At 41.9% G+C, this 23,195-nt stretch overlaps 1 protein-coding gene and 1 long non-coding RNA gene across 11 annotated transcripts in view; one reads left to right on the top strand and one right to left on the bottom strand.

Annotated features, from left to right (window-relative positions):
* Positions 1 to 18,033, top strand: part of LOC133474680 (uncharacterized) — a 31,261-nt gene extending 13,228 nt beyond the window's left edge. Inside the window, exons 2-5 of the long non-coding RNA XR_009787591.1 lie at positions 7,837 to 7,913; positions 15,134 to 15,229; positions 16,769 to 16,856; positions 16,935 to 18,033. This is a non-coding gene — a long non-coding RNA (uncharacterized LOC133474680). The remainder of the gene's footprint in view (positions 1 to 7,836; positions 7,914 to 15,133; positions 15,230 to 16,768; positions 16,857 to 16,934) is intronic.
* The window catches only part of arvcfb (ARVCF delta catenin family member b), a 272,320-nt gene that overhangs the window by 230,350 nt on the left and 18,775 nt on the right, over positions 1 to 23,195 (bottom strand). The gene's annotated exons all lie outside the window — the stretch shown is intronic.

Genomic DNA, 23,195 nt, shown 5'->3' with positions numbered 1-23,195 from the left:
AATTGACAACTTTAAATTGCCCGTAGGTGTGAATGTGAGTGCGAATGGTTGTTTGTGTGTATGTACCCTGCGATTGGCTGGCAACCAGTTCAGGGTGTACCCCGCCTCCTGCCCGATGATAGCTGGGATTGGCTCCATATCTCCCGCGACCCTTGTGAGGATTAGCGGCTCAGAAAATGGATGGATGGATGGATGGATGGATGGACGGACGGACGGACGGACGGAGGCTGTCAAGACCTCCAGTACCAGATTTAACAAGGCAGCCCCACAGTATCCTCCACCATGCTTGACAGTTGACGGTGTTCTTTTCCTTAAAGGCTTCATTATGCCGTCTGTAAACATATTGTTTGAGTGCATTGCCAAGAAGCTCTATTTTTGTTTAATTTGTCCATAAACTATTGTTTAGAATTGGCTCTTTTGTATAAAACAAATCAACAAATCACTATAGAAAAATGTTGTTTCACTTGATTCATTTTCTTCTGGAGATATTCCACAGTACTTAAACTTTATGGGTGCCAATAATGGTGAGCACGACTGTGTGTGTGTGTGTGTGCGTGTGTATATTGTAAATAGCATCAATTCTATTCTGTAAATCAAGACCAAGTAACCAAGGACTAGTAAAAAGAGCCACGCAGCAGCAGCAGCAGCAGCAGCACTGCAATGCTACAGAGGTTTGTATTCATAATGGCAGTTTCCAAAGCTAAAGTCTCAACGATCACGAAAAGGTAAACAAACCTCACTGTGCCAAATCGAAGCATTCTGCATTGTAGCAGGTAGCTGAACGGACAAAGGTTGCTTGGCCCATGAAATGATAAAGTAATCTAAATTTGGGATTGTGTAAGCCTTTGTTGTGGAGGCCAGGCCAAATCATGTGAGTGCAATGAGGAAAATAAAAGGAGGGCTGCAAAAGAGCAGAGGCTGATAGAAAAATGGATCAAGCAGAAAGTAAATTAAGCTGTGTAGTTCTCACAGTTGGTTTCTAAAGCCAATCAAAATTTACAGTGCATGATTTCTCACGGTAACTGTGACACATCCTTGTCTATGCTTATGTGAACAAATAACTATTAGTGTCACTTCCTGATGACCGAATATTCTACGATAAATGTTGCATGAAGAAGCAATACATGAGGCCCGCAGATATGTTTGAATAAGAGTACAAATTAAATATAAGGGATAAAAAACATACAAAAAAAAAGAGGAATTTTGAACATGAACTTTAAGGGTCCTCAGCCAGTCTGAAGATAATTGTGGCTTTCACCATTGCCACTGCGGCGAGACATGCTTTCTACAAAAAATTAACACTACCTTTCCTCCAACAGTACAAACAGGTAAGTTTGAGACTTCCAAGACTTCACGCAAGTGCAGAAAATGTTTAACTGCACTGTGTAGCCCAATGTGCTGGACCACAAGCATTTGGACACCACTAGAGTGGTGGCACTCTGTCTACATTGTGGATAAAAGGTATATAAATTCAATAAATTCTTCGACAATTGTCCACCCCCAAACCCGCTTGGTTTCGACACTTTGTTTGGGTTTCTGTATTTAAGATCCCCTGTTTTGTTTAATTTTTCCTTTGTCTGTGTGCAGCTCGAGCATGTGATCTGTCAAGCCCTCTTGTGTTCAGCCAACCATGTCCCACCATCTCTTGTGCCACTCTCACATGGCCACTATCATAATTACTATCACCTGTGGCTTGTCATTGATCCCTTTGTCAGTCATCTCCTTGTTTGTCAGCTCTTCCTCTGAGTCTCATAATCTTTCTTCAGTATATTTGATTCTCTGCTGCCGCTTAGTGTTAGCCACATATTGTTTCATCCTGTATTTTTCTTTGATTATTTTGTAAATATGTTTTTGAGATTTTCCTTGTCTGCATGGGACTGGTGTGACACAACAGTGGAAGGATGCTTCCAGAGATGCAGTTTTTCAAACAAAAAAACAAGCAATGCGGATTTCAGATAAATTGCAAAATTTCACAAGCTCTCTACAGCATGTCTCCCTGTTGGCAAGCCTTGGAGGGCATTAAGTCAGCCATGCCCCTGCCTCCGGGTCCTCAGTCTTCTCGCCTAGAGTCAGTGACCGTCCCAGCGCATCTGCTTCCAGTCAACTCAAGTGCTTCAGCCAATAGCATTCCCGTCGATGCCACATTTCCAGGGCTGCTTCCACCACCAGTCCTTGGTCCCACTTCAAGACCCCCGTTACGGCTCCAGGTTAGCTCAAGCCATGCAAATCCCAGGTACATGCTGGACAGCAGGAACCGAACAATTCCCCTCTACCTGAGTGATAAGTCCCCAAAACACACTTCCAAAACAACAAAAAGACAAACCCTACAGGGCATGCAGTTTACCTGTTAAAGGGAGGACTGAAGGGAGTAACTCATCTATTCATTTTCAGTACCGCTTATCCTCACTAGGGTCATGGATGAGCTGGAACCTATCCCAGCTGACCCACCCTGGTTTTTTTTTTTTTTTTTTTTTTTTAATTTATTTTGAGATATGAATGCTAAAATAACTGAATCACTCAAGACAAAATAGAGTGCACATTTTCAGGTACCCTATTCTGTCACATTGCAACGTTGTATAGCTGTCAAATTCTAAACATGGTTAAGTATCTAAATATCACTTTTATTTAATCTGCTTGTACGGTGACATGATTAAGTCTGCAAAATACAAAGCCATGCACTTGTATATCATGGCCTCGTAACTATTTCTTTAATTACAGCATGAGCCTTATTTGTGTCATAAATTGAGCTTTAGTGTATGGATGCCTCATTCATATGCATGTAGTCCCACTTCCCCAGATGAAGGAAACAAACAAACTTTGGAGCTAATTTATTCACAACTCATTTTCAGATCAAAAAGTGTGCCCCGTGTGTTGTACATTACAGTGAATAAGACTGCTGCCCCTGGAAAAAAACGGACTCCCTTAACTACAGCAAGAGGGTTTGAAATGCAGAGAACATCACTTATGTTATAATCTCCAGTAAATTAATGGTAGCCGACAAGAACAATCCATTTTCGGAAGCAGCAGATAACAGTAACAATTATGAGAATGAAGTTGGCAGTGGAGAGAAAAAAGACACTTGTAAGGGTTTCTATGGATTCGTGAGGACTGTGACTGCCTGAAACATGTATTCTTTGATTATTTTAATCATAGTAATGTTAGAATATAATGTCGATCATGTGGAATTCGTTCAATCTATCTTTGTTATTTACAAGGTTGTTTCGTCACAAGCTTCATCTTGAAGCAAAATAGGCACAATTGATTTAAACATGAAGCCTGATCAAACTGGATTTTTGGTGGATATTGTATTTGACTTAAAGTTGCTATGATCAAGTGTCTATCTCAGACATGGCACTGTCTCTCCGAGGTATTCGCTGACTCATTTAAAGGTCAACATAGTACTAAGTCATAGAAGAAAATAACAATTAACTGAAAATTTTGCATTGACTAGTCTGCCCATCCCTATTAGCAACTACCTTCATGGCAGCTCTCTATCATTTCCTCTTTCTCTGTACTGCTGCTTGAAATTTTTTATTATTTTTTTGTCTGTCAGGGTAGATAACATCAAGCGCAACAGTGGCATTGCAAAGAAGGAGCTGAAAGAATCATTCCATACGGTGATTATTATGTTTAGTCTTTTAAGGCAAATTAAGCAATCCATAGCTTCTCTTCCTAATTAAGGACAGTAAATGTGAAATGAAAGACTCTCAACCAGCATCTGTATTGTCTCTGGCAGATAATTTTGTTCGGGACTCTCATGTTCCCTTACATACACTTGAATATACTGCAGTTCCCCTAAAAACAACATACCATACATGACTATTTCTTGGCAGGAGGCTCGTCACACCAGAAACCTCAGTCTGCTTATGCTTTGCTACGTTGTGGAGAGCAAAGCTGCCCTCTATGGGTGTGAACACATTCCCACACACGCTCACCACATATGTATATTTGCTGTTGCATTACGGCTGAAGAAAAAACAAGTCAGTTTAGCAGTTTAGATTTATTTCGATTGTTTTTTTGTTTTGTTTTTTACACTAATTAGCCAGATTATCTTGACATACTCATCTCTGCCTTCCCTTTACATGCAAAACAAGCAGCAGTGAGCCTCCCTTATTTTACTGAAGCAGATTTTATTCAGAGAATGCAGGACAGAATCAATATAGTATTACGAAAGTATTTCCTTTGACTGCACCGCCCGCTGTTGCGAACACAATCCAAAAATGTGTGTGAAAGTGGCACAGGAGAGTTGTATGGTTTTACATTTTATAGAGTGAGCCAAAGGAAGGGATCTGAATGTGGCTGTACTTTGTATTTCCAGTCAAATGATTTCTACGCTTCAGAGACCCCTAGAGACTATAGGTCCATGGCCATATATAGCTCCTGAGGGAGCCCGAATACCATGAACCATTCCAAGCACTCACTAGTCCTCACTGATCGCAACCAGCATGCTGTGCCAAGTGACTCAGCAATAACCCGGGCGGAATTGAGGATATTGCAGCTATTGTACTGTAAAAAAACAAAAAACAAACCAAATATGTTGGTAGAAAACATGTACAGTATCATGGAAATGTATGTACTGTATGGCAAATACATTAAACCACAGATACTATATATACATATATGATTATTGTGAAAAAATAAATCATAACGTGGGCAAATTGATGAAGACAATAATTGTTGAAATCATTTCTGGATGTTGAATTTGATGTGGTTTTGAATGATAAGATATAACTTAATCACTGCAAACAAAATGTAATGGAAACATGTTTACCTGAACCAAAAAATCTTCACGTTCATTTTTGATACAATATTCTGCCATACTACAGCTGTCAAGAACAAACATTTTTATCTGCATATCTGCACGTGTTATGTATTGACTGTTAATTCTGCACAATGTGAAGCCACACATTTCTACTGAGTGTGAATCACCAAAATGCATTTAATGAATAACTGAGGAAAAAGAAGACATGCTGCAGCGACCCAACACAAACGAATCCTGGTTAGAAAGCTCCTAGGCTTATTTGCATATCAAGCAGAGAGAAGATAAATCAAATTTCCTCTCCCATTGTCAGGAAGCTGGCATAAACGCCATTATGAGAAAAGCCGAAGTCAAAGCAGTGTAAGGGAGGTCAGATCCGCCCTGGCTGCTGCTCCCTGTGACCTGTCATCTAAGGCAAAGACCAACCAGTAAGAGAAGAGCAGAATGGCGATTGCTACAGCGTGGCGGAGAAAGAAGTATCCTCTTGATTTGTGACAGCAGCAGCACAATGTTAACAACAGTTAAAATAACTGAGAGGATACACACTATCACTGATTAATTACTGGATCCAATCATGACTTCCTCAGTCGGAAAAGGGTGGTGTGCCCGCTCCAGGTCGGGGATGAGATCCTGCCCCAAGTGGAGGAGTTCAAGTATCTTGGGGTCTTGTTCTCGAGTGAGGGAAGAATGGAACGGGAGATCGACAGGCGGATCGGTGCAGCGTCTGCAGTGATGCGGACTTTGTATCGGTCCGTTTTGGTGAAGAAGGAGCTAAGCCGAAAGGCGAAGCTCTCAATTTACCGGTCGATCTACGTTCCTACCCTCACCTATGGTCACGAGCTGTGGGTCATGACCAAAAGAAGATCTCGGATACAAGCGGCCAAAATGAGTTTCCTCCGCAGGGTGTCCGGGTTCTCCCTTAGAGATAGGGTGAGAAGCTTGGTCATCCGGTAGGATCTCAGAGTAGAGCCGCTGCTCCTTAACATAAAGAGGAGCCAGATGAGGTGGCTGGGGCATCTGATTCGGATGCTTCCCGGACCCCTCCGTGGTGAGGTGTTCCGGGCACGTCCCAGCGGTAGGAGACCCCGGGGACGACCCAGGACACGCTGGAGAGACTGTGTTTCGGCTGGCGTGGGAATGCCTCTGGATCCCCCCGGAAGAGCTGGATGAAGTGGCTGGGGAGAGGGAAATCTGGGCGTCCCTGCTAAAGCTACTGCCCCCGCGACCCGACATCGGATAAGCGGTAGAAAATGGATGGATGGATGGATGGATGGATCCAAACATTGTGTGGTTTGCATACCCAAACAACATACTCTGTGACTCCTCTCAGCCATTCACCTAATCATTTCAGGCAACAAAAGTGCATTTACAAAATATCAAAATACATTTAAACCATTCACAGTTAAGAATGTGGTTACTTGTGTGCAATAGATTGATTCCCACAGGCAGTAGTGTTCAGTTCAGCACTCCACAGTATACTTTGGAAGGGTAAAACATTACCATTGGTAATGTAGTGGTAGCATTTGGTGAAGTAGCATAGGCACTATTCCTGGTCACACTGTGACTGGCAACCAGTCCAGAGTGTAGTCTACCACTCACCAGCCACAACATGCTCCAGCCCCTACTCTCATCCTGAACATGATACCAGAATGGGTGAATGGATGGATGGACTACCATTTTGTTTCACTCCTTATAAGCGGTAAATATATACCTGCTACGATATGTTATAAGCTCAAAGTAACTAACATACATACTGTACAATTTTCTATTGTCTACATCAGTTGCATTATAATATTGTACTTGTATAAGAGCAGATCTTTGTGACATGCAATTTCATCACACACGTATTTCAAACTTAAGCACAGAATGAAACATGAATGTAAGCACTGGGTATGACGCTTTCCTTTTAAAAATTGGGGGGAAAAAAGGAACAAGTTCAAAGAACAATGGATGAAAAGGTGTGTTGGGAGGGTGGTGTATATGTGCTGGACAGCAAGTCAGGCCCATTGAAAAGGACATTGCTCATGTCTGCAAAGCAAAGCTGTTGGCACTAGCAACAGTAATGTGCTGTGCCACATTATCACTTTTCCATGACTGCAGGCAATCTGTTTGACATGAGGGGCGATTAGGGCATACAGGGACGACCGCTTCCTATCTGAAAGTGGCCTTAAGTCTAAAGCTGTAGTTCTCATCTGAAAGACGAGCTGTCAAGATATTGAGCAGTAGGGAGGAGAGCAGTGTTTCCTCCAGGTCTGAAGTGCCTGACTGTCTAGAAATCAAACATCCTGGGCGTAGGAAAGGTTAAATGGTTATGGTTATATTAAACCATAAAGGTTAAATGTGAGAGTTGCGATCGAGCTCCAGCCATTTTCCAAGGTTTTCTTGATAATAACCAAAATTATATTTAATAATACAATTAAGCGGTTGTGTTCTTCAGGTTAAATGCTTTTAATCGTACCGGATATTATATCCATCCATCCATTTTCTGAACCGCTTAACCTCACTAGGGTCGCGGGACCGGATATTATAAGGAACAATAAATTGAATAAACAAGGGTTGTTTTTTTTCATTACTGTATGTATCATACATATATTGTATATAGATGTACAATTTTATATACATACAAAGACACGTATTCATCATATAATATACATGATAATGTAATCTAATTATTTTTTTAAAATGTAAAATTATTACGTAATTTTTCAAATTTAACATAAGGTAATCAATAAAATTAAATATAAAAGTAGAAGTTGAAGTCTTTTTGCCAGTGCTTTAACTGATGTTTTAGATTTTTGCTGTGGTATTGTTTCAGTACAGGTATCGAGGTACTTTTTGCAGGTATAAACATTTTGGTATCGTGACACCACTAGTTACTAGATACTTGTGGAGCTATTTACAGGCAATTTGGGTGTCTGGGGAATGCGGGATGTTCCATGTGTTCGGATGTTGCTGAGGAATTGCGTTGTAAATCCGAAGTGGGCACTTGGGCCTGCAGTGTAATTTCATTCTGAATTGTACAGAAATTGTTTGTATGGAACAAAGGATATCTAAACAATTTGTGTTTTTTTTTATAGAACTTCACCAATGTCATTCAGCGACCAGGCAAATCCAGCATTGGAGATCAACAGAATTCCTTGGATTCCTTTTCCTGGTTTGCATGCACAACCACACATTGTCAGGCAGATATCACAGGGCTTAAACATGCCAGCACTAAAAGGAATATATATATATATACACACATATACACATACACACACACACACACATGCATAAATACACACACACACACACACACCCCTCCTTGTGCTGTCACCTTATCGTGGTGGAGGGGTTTGTGTGTCCCAATTATCCTAGGAGCTAAGTTGTCTGGCGCTTTATGGGTCACCCATGACAAACAGGTCCTAGGTGAGGGACCAGACAAAGCACGGCTCCAAATACCCCTATGATGATTGAAAACAGAGGAAAAAGTTTTCCTTTGCCCGGACGCGGGTCACACTCTCGATCCAGGCCTGGAGGTAGGGCTCGAAGGTCTGCGCCCATGGGGCCCGGCCGGGCACAGCCCGAAAGGGTAACGTGGGTCCCCCTTCCCATGGGCCCACCACCTGTGGGAAGACCCATAGGGGTCGGGGGCATTGTGAGCTGGGCGGTGACCGAAGGCAGGGACCTTGGCGATCCGATCCCCGGCTACAGAAGCTGGCTCTAGGGACGTGGAACGTCAACTCTCTGGCAGGGAAGGAGCCCGAGCTGGTGTGTGAGGTCGAGAAGTTCCGACTTGATATAGTCGGACCCGACTCCACACACAGCTTGGGCTCTGGTACCAGTCCTCTCGAGAGGGGTTGGACTCTCTTCCACTCTGGAGTTGCCCACGGTGAGAGGTGCCGAGCAGGTGTGGATATACTTATTGCCCCCCGGCTCAGCGCCTGTAGATTGGGGTTCACCCCAGTGGACGAGAGGATAGTCTCCCTCTGCCTTTTGGTGGGGTTACGGGTCCTGACTGTTGTTTGTGCCTATGCACCAAACAGCAGTTCAGAGTATCCAACATTTTTGGAGTCCTTGGAGGGGGTGCTGGAGAGCGCTCCCGCTGGGGACTCCATCGTTCTGCTGGGGGACTTCAATGCTCATGTGGGCAATGACAGTGAGACCTGGAGGGGTGTGATTTGGAGGAACGGCTCCCCTTCCCCCCGATCAGAACCCAAGCGGTGTTCTGTTATTGGACTTCTGTGCTCATCACGGATTGTCCATAACGAACACCATGTTCAAGCATAAGGGTGTCCACACTTGCACTAGGCACCAGTTCGATGATCGACTTTGCAGTCGTGTCATTGGACTTGCAGCCGTATGTCTTGGACACTCGGGTGAAGAGAGGGGCGGAGCTGTCAACTGATCACCACCTGGTGGTGAAGGGGGGGACGCAGGGTGTGTTACAGGGGGATCACATTCCTAAGCCTTCCTGGTAAGGTCTATTCAGAGGTGCTGGAGAGGAGGGTCCCTGGGGAAGTCGAACCTCAGATTCAGGAAGACCAGCATGGTTTTCATCCTGACCGTGGAACAGTGGACCAGCTCTTCACACTCGTAGGGTCCTCGAGGGTGCATGGGAGTTCTCCCAACCAGCCATGTGTTTTGTGGACTTGGAGGAGACGTTCGACCGTGTCCTTCGGGGAGTTCTGTCGGGGGTGCTTCGGGAGTTTGGTGTGCCGAACCCCCTGATATGGGCTGTTCGGTCCCTGTACGACCAGTGTCAGAGTTTGGTCTGCATTGCCGGCAGTAAGTCGGACTCGTTTCCGGTGAGGGTTGGACTCCGCCAAGGCTGCCCTTTGTCACAGATTCTGTTCATAACTTATATAGACAGAATTTCTAGGCATAGCCGAGGCGTAGTGGGGGTCCGGTTTGGTGTCCTCAGTATTGGATCTTTGCTTTTTGCAGATTATGTGGTTCTGTTGGCTTCATCAAGCCGTGATCTCCAACTCTCACTGGAGTGGTTCGCAGCCAAGTGTGAAGCGGCTGGGATGAGAATCAGCACGTCCAAATCTGAGACCATGGTCCTCAGTCGGAAAAGGGTGGAGTGCCCTCTCCAGGTCGGGGATGAGATCCTGCCCCAAGTGGAGGAGTTCAAATACCTTGGGGTCTTGTTTACGAGTGAGGGAAGAATGGAACGGGAGATCGACAGCCGGATCAGTGCAGCACCTGCAGTGATGCGGACTTTGTATTGTGGTGAAGGAGCTAGGCCAAAAGGCAAAGCTCTCGATTTACCGGTCGATCTACGTTCCTACTCTCACCTATGGTCACGAGCTGTGGGTCGTGACCAAAAGAACAAGATCCCGGATACAAGCGGCCGAAATGAGTTTCCTCCGCAGGGTGTCCGGGGTCTCCCTTAGAGATAGGGTGAGAAGCTCGGTCATCCGGGAGGATCTCAGAGTAGAACCGCTGCTCCTCCACATTGAGAGGAGCCAGATGATGTGGCTGGGGCATCTGATTGGGACGCCTCCCTGGTGAGGTGTTCCGGGCACGTCCCACCGGGTGGAGATTAGGGCCTATTCCTTCTTCATGCCAGTACAACAAAAAATACGGCCATCATTCCCCGGAGGCCAAAGAGCCTCTGCCTACGGCAGCGGGCAAACAAGCTTAGCACCAGAGGGTGCTAAGAATCACCGGGTTAATTATGGCTGCTTACGGACAACGGACTTGGCTATGCTAGACCAGAATACGGTTACTCCTACAAACATTTTAAGTCAAACCAAAGCACAATCTTTAGAAGTAGCAAGAAAGAAGCAAACAAGACATAACGCACGAAATCTTATTTTTGGGATGCTTATTTTTTTTAGTGCGAACACTAAAGGATGATTCTCGATTAGAAGAGCTACAACATGAGCTAGAAGCCATCAAATGGGATATAATTGGACTTGGTGAAATACGCCGGAAAGATGAATCTATGTTGACTCTCGATAATGGCCATCTATTTTATTACAGAGGATCAGAAAGCGGACGCAATGGTGGAGTGGGTTTCATTATTAATAAAAGTATCGCCAATTACATTACCAGCATCAAAAGTGTTCCCGATAGAAGCGCCACATGTAGCGTCTTAATTAGAAAGCATTACTCGCTTCAATTAATACAAATATATGCGCCGACCATCAGCCACACCGACGATGAGGTGGAAGAATTTTATGAGGATTTATCCCGTCTTTATAGTCAATCGAAGTACAAATTTCGAATAGTCATGGGTGACTTTAACGCCAGGATTGGCCTTAACACTGGCGAGAAATCAATTGGATCCTACAGAATGGGATCAAGAGACGAAAGAGGAGAACGCTTAATAGAATTTGCTGAACAAGAAGGCTTATACTTTATCAATTCCTGAACAAGAAATGGAAAAGAAAGTGGACATGGATAAGCCCAAAAGGTAACACTAGCATCATAGACTACTTCCTGTCCAACAACAAAGGGGTATTTACGGATTGTACCACCCTAAACAAATTTGACATTGGAAGTGACCACAGATTGGTTCGGGTCAAAGTGCAAATCAACTGCCTACTTGAACGAAATAAGAGCAAACTTACCAAATTAAACTATTAAATTAAATTATTTAATTCAAGAACGAAGCAACGAGGTTCAAATACGTTTGGCTAATCGCTTTAAAGCTCTAACGCTGGAAGACACAGATCTGTCAACACACAACGACGAAATTGTAAACGGGATTGTTCAAACTGCACACAAAGTAGCGCCATCAACGAGAAAGACGAAGACATCCAGAATATCTAAAGCTACTCACGACTTAATGCAAAAACGACCAGAAATTAAGAAAAGGGGCAGCATTATCAACAAAATTGAATATGTTGAATTGTGCAAGACGATTCGGAAAAAAATACGAGAAGAATTGAGAACTTACAACGTTCGGCTTGTTCAGAAATGATTGAAACTGAACATGGACTAAAAAACGTAAAACGTGCATTAATTCGCCACAAGAAAATAATTTTTGATTTGAAAATGGAAGATAGAACGATATATCACAGCCGCCAAGAAATCGTACAATGAGTTAAATAATTTTATACAAAACTATACAGTGACCCTCACCGAATGATTAGTGGAAAGCTAGAAGCAGACCCAGTTCCATGTATCCTGAATGAAGAGGTTGAAAATGCTATTAGTTCACTTAAGGCCGGAAAAGCTTCTGGTCTGGATGGAATTTCTGTTGAAATGCTTAAAGCAGGAGGGAACGAACTTAATAAGATCCTTGTAAAACGACTTCAACGCTGCTTGGACTTGCAAGAAGTACCGGGGACATGGAAAGACGCAGGAATCATTTTGCTACATAAATCAGGCGATAAAATGGACCTAAGAAATTATCGCCCAATAAGATTGCTCTCAACGATTTATATATATCGATGCAAAGATATTGGACAAACGAATTGGAATCAAACTCAGTGAAGCACAGCCGATAGAACAAGCGGGTTTTCGTAGTGGTTTTAATACGATGGACCACATGCAGACAGTTCAACAATTAAACGACACGAGTACGAAATGCCTCTGTATGTAGCCTTCATCGACTATGAAAAAGCGTTTGACTCAGTCACCACCATTTCAATACTGCAGGCGCTAGTAAATCAAGGGATAGAGCCGACCTATATCAACATTCAACAATCAATATATAACGATTCTTCAGGTTCAATACGAATTGATGATGATAGAGTGCGAATAAGTCTAGGAAAAGGGGTCAGGTATGGCGACACACTGTCTCCGAAGCTATTTACAGTTTGCCTTGAAGAAATATTCAAAAAGCTCAATTGGGAAAAAGAAGGACTAAAAATTAACGGCGCATAGTTGAGCCATCTTCGTTTTGCAGACGACATCATTTTATTCTCCTACGATGCTGAACAACTACAGCGTCATATTCAGGAATTAGAGTTAGAAAATGAACAAAAGCAAAACGAAGGTCATGTTCAATTGTTAATGTCCACAAAAAGATATAAAAATGGAGGACTATGTCCTAGACGCCGTCGACAACTACATCCATTTAGGCCAACTTGTAACAATGGATGGAAATAGAAGCACTGAAGTTGAACGCCGCGTAAAGCATGCCTGGCAGGCTTATGGAAGGCTTAGTGTTATATTCAAGAACAATTTTCCCATTTGCTTGAAAAGAAAGGTTTTCAATCAATGTATTTTACCAGTCCTCACTTACGGGAGTGAAACTTGGACTAGGAATGCCAAAGTTATACAAAGACTACGTGTAACCCAATGGAAAATGGAACGCCAAATGTTGAAAATAAGCATTCGCGACAAGATGCAGTTGGAAAAGACAGCAGATGCGAGTTACCGACGTCATTAAAAAAATAAAAAGCCTTAAATGGAAAGGGGCTGGCCACGACGCCCGAAGAGCTGACAAAAGGTGGACCACAGAAACTACCAATTGGATACCACTGGAAACACAGCGACCACGGTGAAGACCTAAAAGTAGAGCGATAGATGAAATCATTAAACACACCACAATACACTGGCGACAAATTTCAAAATGTGGTAGTAGTTGGAAACGTGAAGAAGAGGCCTTCATCCTGCAGTGGATAGATAATGGCTGATGATGATGATATTATATTATTATATACAGTATATATTATATATCATATTTAGTCATTTATACATACGAATAGAAATAATAACAATATTGTAGAATAGAAAGAAATAACACATTGACCCAACTGAGGAGAGTTGGAGATGGAGCTAAATTGAACCTGATTAAGCACTAACAAAGCATATTTGAGGATTCTCGTATCATTGTGTAAAATGAGTTTTGGTTCGTGTGAGGGGTAAATTCCCCACCAATACCAATTGAAGAACATAAAACAGCAAGTCAAAACATGAGTGAAGGGGTGAGGGGTGTAAAGATGTGCTGCAGATTAAACCCACAATGAAAGTCCCTCCAAATCAGTGACAAGGCTAATAATCCAAATTAACTCCACTAAGGCTCTCCTCACACTCCTACACCTGTCGGTCGAGCCAAGACTCAGAGCCAAGCTACTATGCTGTAATGATTAAATGACCACAGGAGAGAAAATTACTCAGGAAGTTCTTTCACATTTTTTTAAATATAAAGCTATAGATATATTAGGGCTGTCAGTTAAAGCATTAACTCATGATTAATTTAAAAAAAATATATATATATATATATGTCATTAATCATATGTTAACTCGGATTAATCACAACTTTTATTTCGACCACACACGCTTCTTTACCTTAACAGCGGTTGAATATCTGCAATGTGGTGTAGGTTGCTATAAGATCAGTGATCAGGTCAATGCGTATGCCTGTGTAAAGATAAGTGAGAAAACTCTGACTGGTCTGCTTGGCGGAAATACTGAATTTTGCTTCAAAAGTAACCCCAGTGGGACTTTATATATTTGGCGCCTGTGATTAATCGGGATTAATCAAAATTCCAAAGTATGATTAGTCTGATTATAAAAAAAACTACTACTATTAACAAGTAGAGGTTATTTATGTACTTCAAATTATAAGACAAAAACACCAGTCTGTCTAGGTCCAATAATTTTATTTGTCATAAGGACCATGCTAAGCCGTGTTTTGACTGGTACCTCATCTAGGACCTGTTCGCCCGGGTGACCCTGCCCCAGACACACAAAACCCTCGACCTCAATAAGGTGACGGCTCAGGGAAGAGGGAATTCGTGACAGCATACAGTAGGCATACAAGGTGTGTCAAAAACGTTCCAGGACTAGTGTCACAAAAAAAATACATGTTAAACCTAAACTACAAACATCCGACTTTGCCTTTCAATATGGGCCAGATGATCAACCAGCGAGTCTACAAAGAGATCCTGCTACTTCGTGGATTTCTATTGCGGTGTGGTCTGGATCGTAACCCCCGTGAAAAACGAGGGATTACTGTATTATGTGCAAATACACAGTATGTGCAAATCCGCAATAATGGACACATGACACAAGCTGTTTGCATATGAGGTTGCGAAAAGAATTCAACCTGCATGAAAGCATTGCCAAATAGCATTGTAAAAAGGTTGAATCCGTTTATGGACATCAACTCCTTGCACGCAACTGCATGCCCAATTGGGGGGCATCAAAAAGTGAAAGAACCCATCAGGCAGCCTTTGTGTTAACGCAGAAATTGTAGAGGGCGCGAGGACACATTTAGTGGAATTAGCGGATGTCACGTAACTCACCTTTCTACCCAGGAGTTTCAGCTTGATTTCAACTTTCCAGCAATCCAGATATGTGACGTGTCCTAGAAACCGCTGCATAGTAGCTTAGCCTGACCTCGATATTAACAGACAGGACACAATGATGGCTGCTGGGCAAACAGGAGAGCACGGTCAGAATCAACGTTGTTAAACGACTTGTCAACAGGACCCGGACACAGGCAACAGCTAAGAATGTGGAGTGGGGGTCCCATACAGAGACCAATATTGGAAGAAGGAGTAGGCCCACCAAATAAGGCCCCAGGTATGGATCTTTGTAATATTATATTCTCCGGTGTGGACAAAAGGCAATCTGTGCATGCTTTTTTTTTAAATAAATCCAAACCAAAAAAGAAGTACATTTTCTGTCAATAAATTCCAAAAGCGGAGATATTTGTGTGTTTCACTTCTATCAACCCATGGACATAGTCCAACTGTCCAGGCCAGAGTGAGGAAGACATGGCCACAGAGCCTTTGGGGAGTGTAAAGGCCAGACTCCGAAAGCAGCCAAAACAAGCTTAGCTTACTTTCACTGAACTAACTAGCAAGGCCATTCATGTAGCATTAAATAGGGCATGCAGAGGGGGCAGTAGCCCTGCACATTAACATTTAGGTGTGTGCATGTGTAATAGCGCTGATTTATCACATCACTGCTGAAACGTTGACTATTATTCACTATCTGTCATGGCATACTGTAAATCCACAGACAAATGAAGTGTCATGTTGAGAAATCCTACAATGGAGCCGACTTGACAAACACAAAGGGTGAATGAATAGCTTATATTCAAATTAAACTCAAAATGTGTATGCGAGTATTTGGCCGAGCAGGAGCCCAAAAGAGTAAAGTAGGCAGTGATCTGGGCATATAATTTGCTCTCTTCACACTAAACTGATTAATCTCAAACTCTTGGGCAACAGTTCTTAGTCACTCACATACTGTACACAGGTATACTGGCACACATTATCCCTCCTCCTCGACCATAAAATCCATTATTGGGAAATAGGGATTTAAATAATGTTAACTGATTATTTAATAAATATCCTTGAGGCGAATTTTGATTCTTGACGGCACGATAGCCGACTGGTTAGAGCGTCTGGCTCACAGTTCTGAGGACCGGGGTTCAATACGGAGTTTGTGTGGAGTTTGCATGTTCTCCCCGCACCTGCGTGGGTCTTCTCCGGGCACTCCGGTTTCCTCCCACATCCCAAAAAACATGCATGGTAGGTTAATTGAAGACTCTAAATTACCCGTAGGTGTGATTGTGAGTGCGAATGGTTGTTCGTTTATATGTGCCCTGCGATTGGCTGGCACCAGTTCAGGGTGTACCCCGCCTCCTGCCCGATGATAGCCGGGATAGGCTCCAGCACTCCCGCGACCCTTGTGAGGAGAAGCGGCTCAGAAAATGGATGGATGGATGGAAATTTGATTCTTATGAGGTCTTACTAGCAAAATAACATCCTCTGCTCTTCACAAAGATTAGACCCAAATTCATTTTCCTTCTCTTCTAGTCTGACCATATTCCCAGTTATTTCAATTTAAATGTAATGGTTCTCTCTACATAAACCCATTAGGTTCTATGAAACTGCTGCCAATATTGTTGGATCTGTAAATACAAGATGGCTCGTGTTTCAGAAGTCATTTTCATGACGTCCCTATAACAATTTTTTATTTGCTATGGGGCCCCAAAAAAAATAGAAAGACAGTTTTAAAACCAGCAAATGTGTCATATACTGCCCTGCAGTTCCACTATAGTAGCCTGGAGGGCTCTTTGCGTCCTCTCTCTCTCTCTCTCTCTGTTTTCAGCACCTGTCTCCAATCAGCCTCATTACCACCGGTATTTAAGCCTGCCTGCCAGGAAATCCTCGCCAAAGTATTGCACCCTCTCCTAGCGGTACCACGGCCCAGCGTACTCAAGTAAGCCACTTAACTCCTCGTTCCCTTGTTAACTCTTGTGTCTCCTCGTTCCCAGTGCTCCCCTGTGTTCCTGACCCACGTCATTCCTGCCACCAAGCTAGCCGCCTGTTCTGTCCTCTGCCTGCCAGCTGTCCACGCCACCTCCATAACCTTTCCTCAATAAACTGTTCATCATTTTACATCTGTCTCCGCCTGCTCTTGGGTCCAGCTACTCCCCACACGTGACAATTTATTTCCCCACACGTGACAATTTTTTTTTATTTGAAAAGGGGCCACTTCCATCTGAGTGTCTTTGCCACACGCACCCTAATAATCTCACAAGCTCAACACGCAACTATAACAAAGCTATACAGTGCATACATTCAAATCAATTTAAGCGCTAGTGACATTTAAGTCATAGTTTACCAATCAAATGACACAAGAAAGTCACATGACCTCACACGTCTTCCATTGGGCTTCCCGGACATAGGTATTCACACTAGATAAAGCTGCCCTGCTCATCGTCGTGCCTAAATGGCCACCATGTTGGGAAGGTCGTCGTTACCATGAAAGCAACGGCACGCTACTTACAAAACAAAAACAACAGCTTTCATGTATTGTGGTATTTGTCTGGTATTGTCTGCCCAAACGTGGATATTTCAGCTCACTTATAACTAGAAAAAACAGCAGATTGCCAATGTTTTTGTGGTTGATTTATTTTATTTTTTTTATTATGATTGTTTGTGCTATTTACTCAGTACTTGAGTAATTATTTCACTGTGAACTTTTTACTCTTACTCAAGTAATTTTTGGGAGGACTACTTTTTACTTTTACTTGTCACATTACGTGTAACAGTACTCTTACTTGAGGACAATGTTTGGCTACTCTACATACCTATGGAGCAGAAATCCTCTATTACACTTACGTTTAAGCAACATTGTTGCTCATCAGATCAGCCAGTGTGGTATTTGTTGCACTGGTCTTTTTGTATTCTCACGTTGAGGTGCTGCGGGTCGTGAGCACCTCAAGAAATTTAACACTATATTGTAAAATATGAATATAAAAATAGAATAAAGCAATAAAATACAAAGTAAAGAAATAAGCTGGTTGTATAGCGACGCGGCCAAGTAAGTGATGTCAGAAGTCCCGAGTCAGTCATTATTATGCTCCTATTTTTTCCACTTCACTCAAGCAGCAACATATCTGAAGCTTGTTTGTAATTGAAATCTTGGCTCAAAACACAAAGCAAAAAAACAAAACAAAATAAATAAATTTAAAAAATAATAATAAATAAATGAATCATGAGTAACACTGTACACAAATGGCCCAGGAGAATTTCTTTACTCAAGACTTCATTAGAAAAGATGATTCACATGCGTCACTCTTTGATGTGGGTACTTCAGCCATCATGGTGTGCTATATTTTAACATATCGTCAGTGTCCGATGACAATATTCATATCCCGTCCCCCCCCCACCCCCTTTCTTTCCCAAAGCAATACAAAACAGCAGGGGAGTTCATTAAAAACCACACCACAAACGGCTGTTATTAGATAAACCAGAAACTAAGATGTTTTCGCAACCATTTCTGGAAGTACAAACTCATAACTTACACATCTATGTAATTATTTTGTCACTGTGTACAGATACCAACCCCAGTCATCGATTGAAGGTTTTTCACCGAGAGGCTAGAGGCTAAAGGCTTGAGGCTGAAGGCTAATGGCTTGTTGAAATGTCCTAAAACTGCACACAAATAAAAGGAAGAAAACGGAAAGATCCCTGGTCATTTGAGTGAATTCCAGTGAAAACCTCTGGGTAGACGATTCTATCACTTCCATGTGGGAATATTGCATAGCAAAATTTGAGGAGCTTGACAAATATTATCATAGAATTTAGTGTTCCCACCACGGAAATTCCCTGGTTATAGCAGATAATTATAGTTTACAATATTATGAAAAGAACAAACATTATCGAAAGAAATCAGGTGGGTGGGATTATTTTTATTTACTAACCACATCAAGTTAAAAAAATAAGGAACATTGTGTAAGATGTATTGTACATTGTGTTTTTAAAGTGGAGATAATATTGCACACAGCCGCCGTGCACATTAAGATGGGCACTGCAAATACTAAGAAGAGCAGGACAAAAGTTTTAAACAATCCCCACATGCTGCCATGTTTCGCGCATGTCCATAGGTCATATTTGACAGACTGTTTGTGTGTATGTTTTCAACTGTATATGTATGTAACATGTTAAATAAATTATATTTCTCCTCATTATTTTGTGGAAGACAACAAAATGTGGCTGAAAATGCATTGCAAGTCTCGATATACTAGGTATTTCTGGTTTTAATTTAGGAGGCTGCATTAGACAGGCCAAAAAAAGGGGGGACTAATTGTATACCTTTAATTGGACAGGTGAGTGGGGTTTACCCACGACACTTCAAGTTCACGTAGACGACTACTTTTTACCTGATTATGTATTATTATAAGCAACCACAGCCATTCATTGCAAACAGCAAATGTGAGGTGGCAGACATTGCCCTGAACTTGGTCATCACATCCATTACATCATGGAGTACAGTGCATATGACGAATTCCACTGATTTATCCATGCTCTGCATTCCAAGTTGAAGAACTGTAGGGACGGTATGCAGCTTTCACATAAGAAGGCAGAGGGTGATAGACTGTCTGTGATGAGAATCAAATCTCAAAATACGACTACTTATTATTTAGGAAAGTCTACCGTCTGTACCTCCGGAGTACATCACTTCCCAACGCATGTTCGCCCCACCACTTTGAAACTGAAAACAGGTCAGGCTTTTATTTTAGTTGAAGGAATCAAAAGGGATAAATTCAACAGCAGTGTCAACACTGGCCCTGAAAATATAGACAAGCATGTGTAGTAAACCCCCTAGCATAGAGTGGGACCGAAATGACTTGGAACCCATACTGGATCAAAGACAACAGGAGCTAGAGGCAGAGACGAATGTGGGATTCCTTGAGGGGGCCAGCAAAGACGCTTTTAATCGCTCTATACCTCCCTGTATTCAGCCTCAGCAGCTGATGGAGACAAAAGTAGTTTAAGACACCATGGGCTGAGACCCACAAGAGCAGATTATGATGGAACTGAAAGGGGGAGAAGATGAGGGGGAGGACTGCACACATGAGTTTTCAACACAAAGACATATAGATAGATACAAGTGTGGTGCTGGCTTCAGTCATGCTGGAGTTCTGTCTTTCATTAATGCAGAGAAACCAAATTGGCAATTGGCAGTCTTTCAACATATTTTTGTTGTTGCCATAGACATAATATGCAGTTTACTTTAGGGGGTGGGTTCTTGATTTGCTATGCACTGCTTAAGATAGTCATATCCTGTCTCAAACAGCTGGATGCAGACTGTCAACCCAGCAGTGAGCAGTTTCAAAGAGGAGAAACATGCAAAAAGCAGGCATTTGGAATTGGTGTCAGACTAAATTTGGATATCTGTGTTGGCTACAGTCAGTCAGCCAAATGATTTTGCTGTGCTGTAATATACTTTCTAAATCCCTGTGGTGCATCCAGGGTGGTTTATTTGTGAGCGGTGTACTATATAGCGTGAGTGACAAGAAACAACGGCTTAACGGGCTCAGACTCAGTTATATTGAGACAAGAAATTAGTTGAGGCCAATTCGAGTCCTGACCATTCTTGCCTGAAACATTTAAGTGGACACTTTTAAGGATTACTTTGTATTAATGCAAAACAGAACTAAATGTTTCGACAGTTGACTATTAATTTTAGGTAGTGTAAATGACACTATCTCAGCAAACAGCCATCAACAATACCGAGCCATGAATGACCCCCCCCCATATAGCGTATATACAGTACACATAGTTTATACTAGAGCTACAAACGAATGAGCGAGTCCACTTGAAAAAAAGATTATCCCGAATGACAATTTTCACATTCGTATGAAAACTTATTTTATTCTGACAAGCGCTGCAATGCTTTGTTTACTTCCGCTGCCATTTTGACTTACTGCACATGTGCAAACTTGTAGCCAGGGTTGTACCCGATCACGTGGATTCCTTTTTGCACAAAAACACGCTGATCAAGGCTTCTATCAGCTAATTGTATTTTTTTTTTTTTTTATGAAATTTTCCTCTCATCAGTCTTGCCAATGCAGTTTAATCCAGTTCCTCCATTTTGGGTGCCAAGCTCTGACATGTGTGTCAGTGTAATCGCTGTACCAGGAACTCATTCCTTCCGCGTTGTGTGGTAGATACGAATAACCCTTAAACCTTAAACCTAATTTGACCCCAGCCATGATTTGTGAGACTAAACTCACAGCTGGCTTACTTCAGTAATGCATAGCAGGTAAAGTTCTGGTGGATTTTTCCTGCTCAATTCTCAAAAGAGGATGAGCGTATCTATTAGAATATCATATTAAAATACCTAGGGGTAGCTACATACTTCAGTAATGCATTACCTTGTACTGGAGCAGCACTGCCAAGGTTCGGTCTTATCACATAAACTGAATCACTAACACTCTTATGATAAATACAAAATTGTCCTATCTCAAAGACTCTCCAGACCTTCATGATGATGGTGATACTAAACACAGAAAAATTCAAACGTAAAGACCAAACTGTTCCATAAAACACATTTGTATTTCTTATGACAATCAAAGGGAGTAAAGAACATGCAAAGACCTATGAAAAACTCCAAACAAGTGATTTAATCAAAACTTCAGTCGACAGAGTTAAAAGTGAAGACAATGAAGGATACTGCCCTCCAAAAGTATTGGAACAGTGAGGCCAATTCATTATTTTTGCTGTAGACAAAAAAAATGTGGGTTTACTTTAAAATATGAGTATGAGACGAGAAACATTTCATCTTATTTATTGTATTTACATCTACATCATATAAACATTTTAGAAGATACCACCTTGTGTTTAAACTGAGCAAAAGTAAAGGAACATGTTGTCGAGGTGTGTCCTATTACATATTGTTTATTCAAACAATAAATTACGCTGAATGTTTAAGCTTAGTGTCAGGTCCCGTTTTATCTGTGATGAGTACATTTATAGTTAGAGGTGTAACCAACATGAAAACTAGACAGCTGTCCATGGTTGAAAATCAAGCAATTGTGAAGCTGATGCAAGATGGAAAATTTATTTGAAGGGATTGCACATTCATTGGCCATAACTTGTACAACTATACAGTTATTGAACATGTACATCTACGGAAACATTGGCAGTTGATGACAGAAGCACTCTAAGCGATGTAAAACAAGGCCCCAAATCTTTTGCACACTCTACAGGGCAAGAGTGAAGGTATCACAATCAACTATTTGCAGACAACTTCATGAACAAAAGTAAAAAACAGCGCTTTGTGGACTGATGAGACAAACAACTTTTATCAAAGTAATGGAAGGAAATTTAACATTGTATTTGGATGATTGGACGATGGAAGAAAGTCTTTGAAGATGTTTAGGGTGTATAACCCCAGGAAGGAATAATCAACCAAATGACGAAAGTATAATGGACTATATCATCAGAGCAGAGACCGCCTTCACAGCACAGCGGAATGCAGGTGAGACGTTGGAAGATGGTCAGTTTATAGCTATGGTCTTCAAGGGACCGCCAGAGAGTTGTAAGCCATTCGCAATACATGTGGCATACACAGATTACGTTTGACAGAATTAAAAACTAAGCTACAAAGTCTTGAAAAGACGATAAACGCAGCTAAGTCAAGCAACAGTGTCATCAAAACTCAGGGGAGAGCCGGACGCCGTCCCGTCAAATGCACATGAACGGAACAAAGAAGACACAGAGATTATGCACTTCAAATATGGCATCAAAGGCCACCGTGTGAAAGCATGTCGACAGAAGACATGGTGTAGTCATCGCAGAAGTGACACACACACACACACAAAGACGGCACATGCAGGCGAAAGGACAGGAATAGACAGGAAGGTGTGAGTAGAATCTGAGAAGATGGCAACACTGACTTTGAGATCAAGATGAAAGATGGACAGATTAGTAACAGAGATCCTGGGCAAGAATTTCAGACGGGCTCTCCAAAAGGATGTCAAATTAAATATTAAGTCTCTATTTGGAGTCTATCTATTTCACCTAAAAATATTGTTGTTCAGTTATAAATAATGCTATTTAAGTGCCGTAGTCTTTCCAGATTTAAATACCTGGAAACTGTTGATCTTAAAAAAACTTGTCATTTATGTACGGTGGCTTGGAAGTGCAAAACAATATAAATTTCAGAAAAAAACGAAACACTTTTACATTTCAGAAAACACATTAACAAAAGCAGAAAGACTCTTACAAAAGAAAAAACAAAT

The sequence above is a fragment of the Phyllopteryx taeniolatus genome, chromosome 3 (assembly GCF_024500385.1).
Source record: "Phyllopteryx taeniolatus isolate TA_2022b chromosome 3, UOR_Ptae_1.2, whole genome shotgun sequence".
Classification (NCBI taxonomy): domain Eukaryota; kingdom Metazoa; phylum Chordata; class Actinopteri; order Syngnathiformes; family Syngnathidae; genus Phyllopteryx; species Phyllopteryx taeniolatus.
Note: the sequence above shows the minus strand (reverse complement) of the source record. Positions and strands in the feature narration are given on the sequence as shown.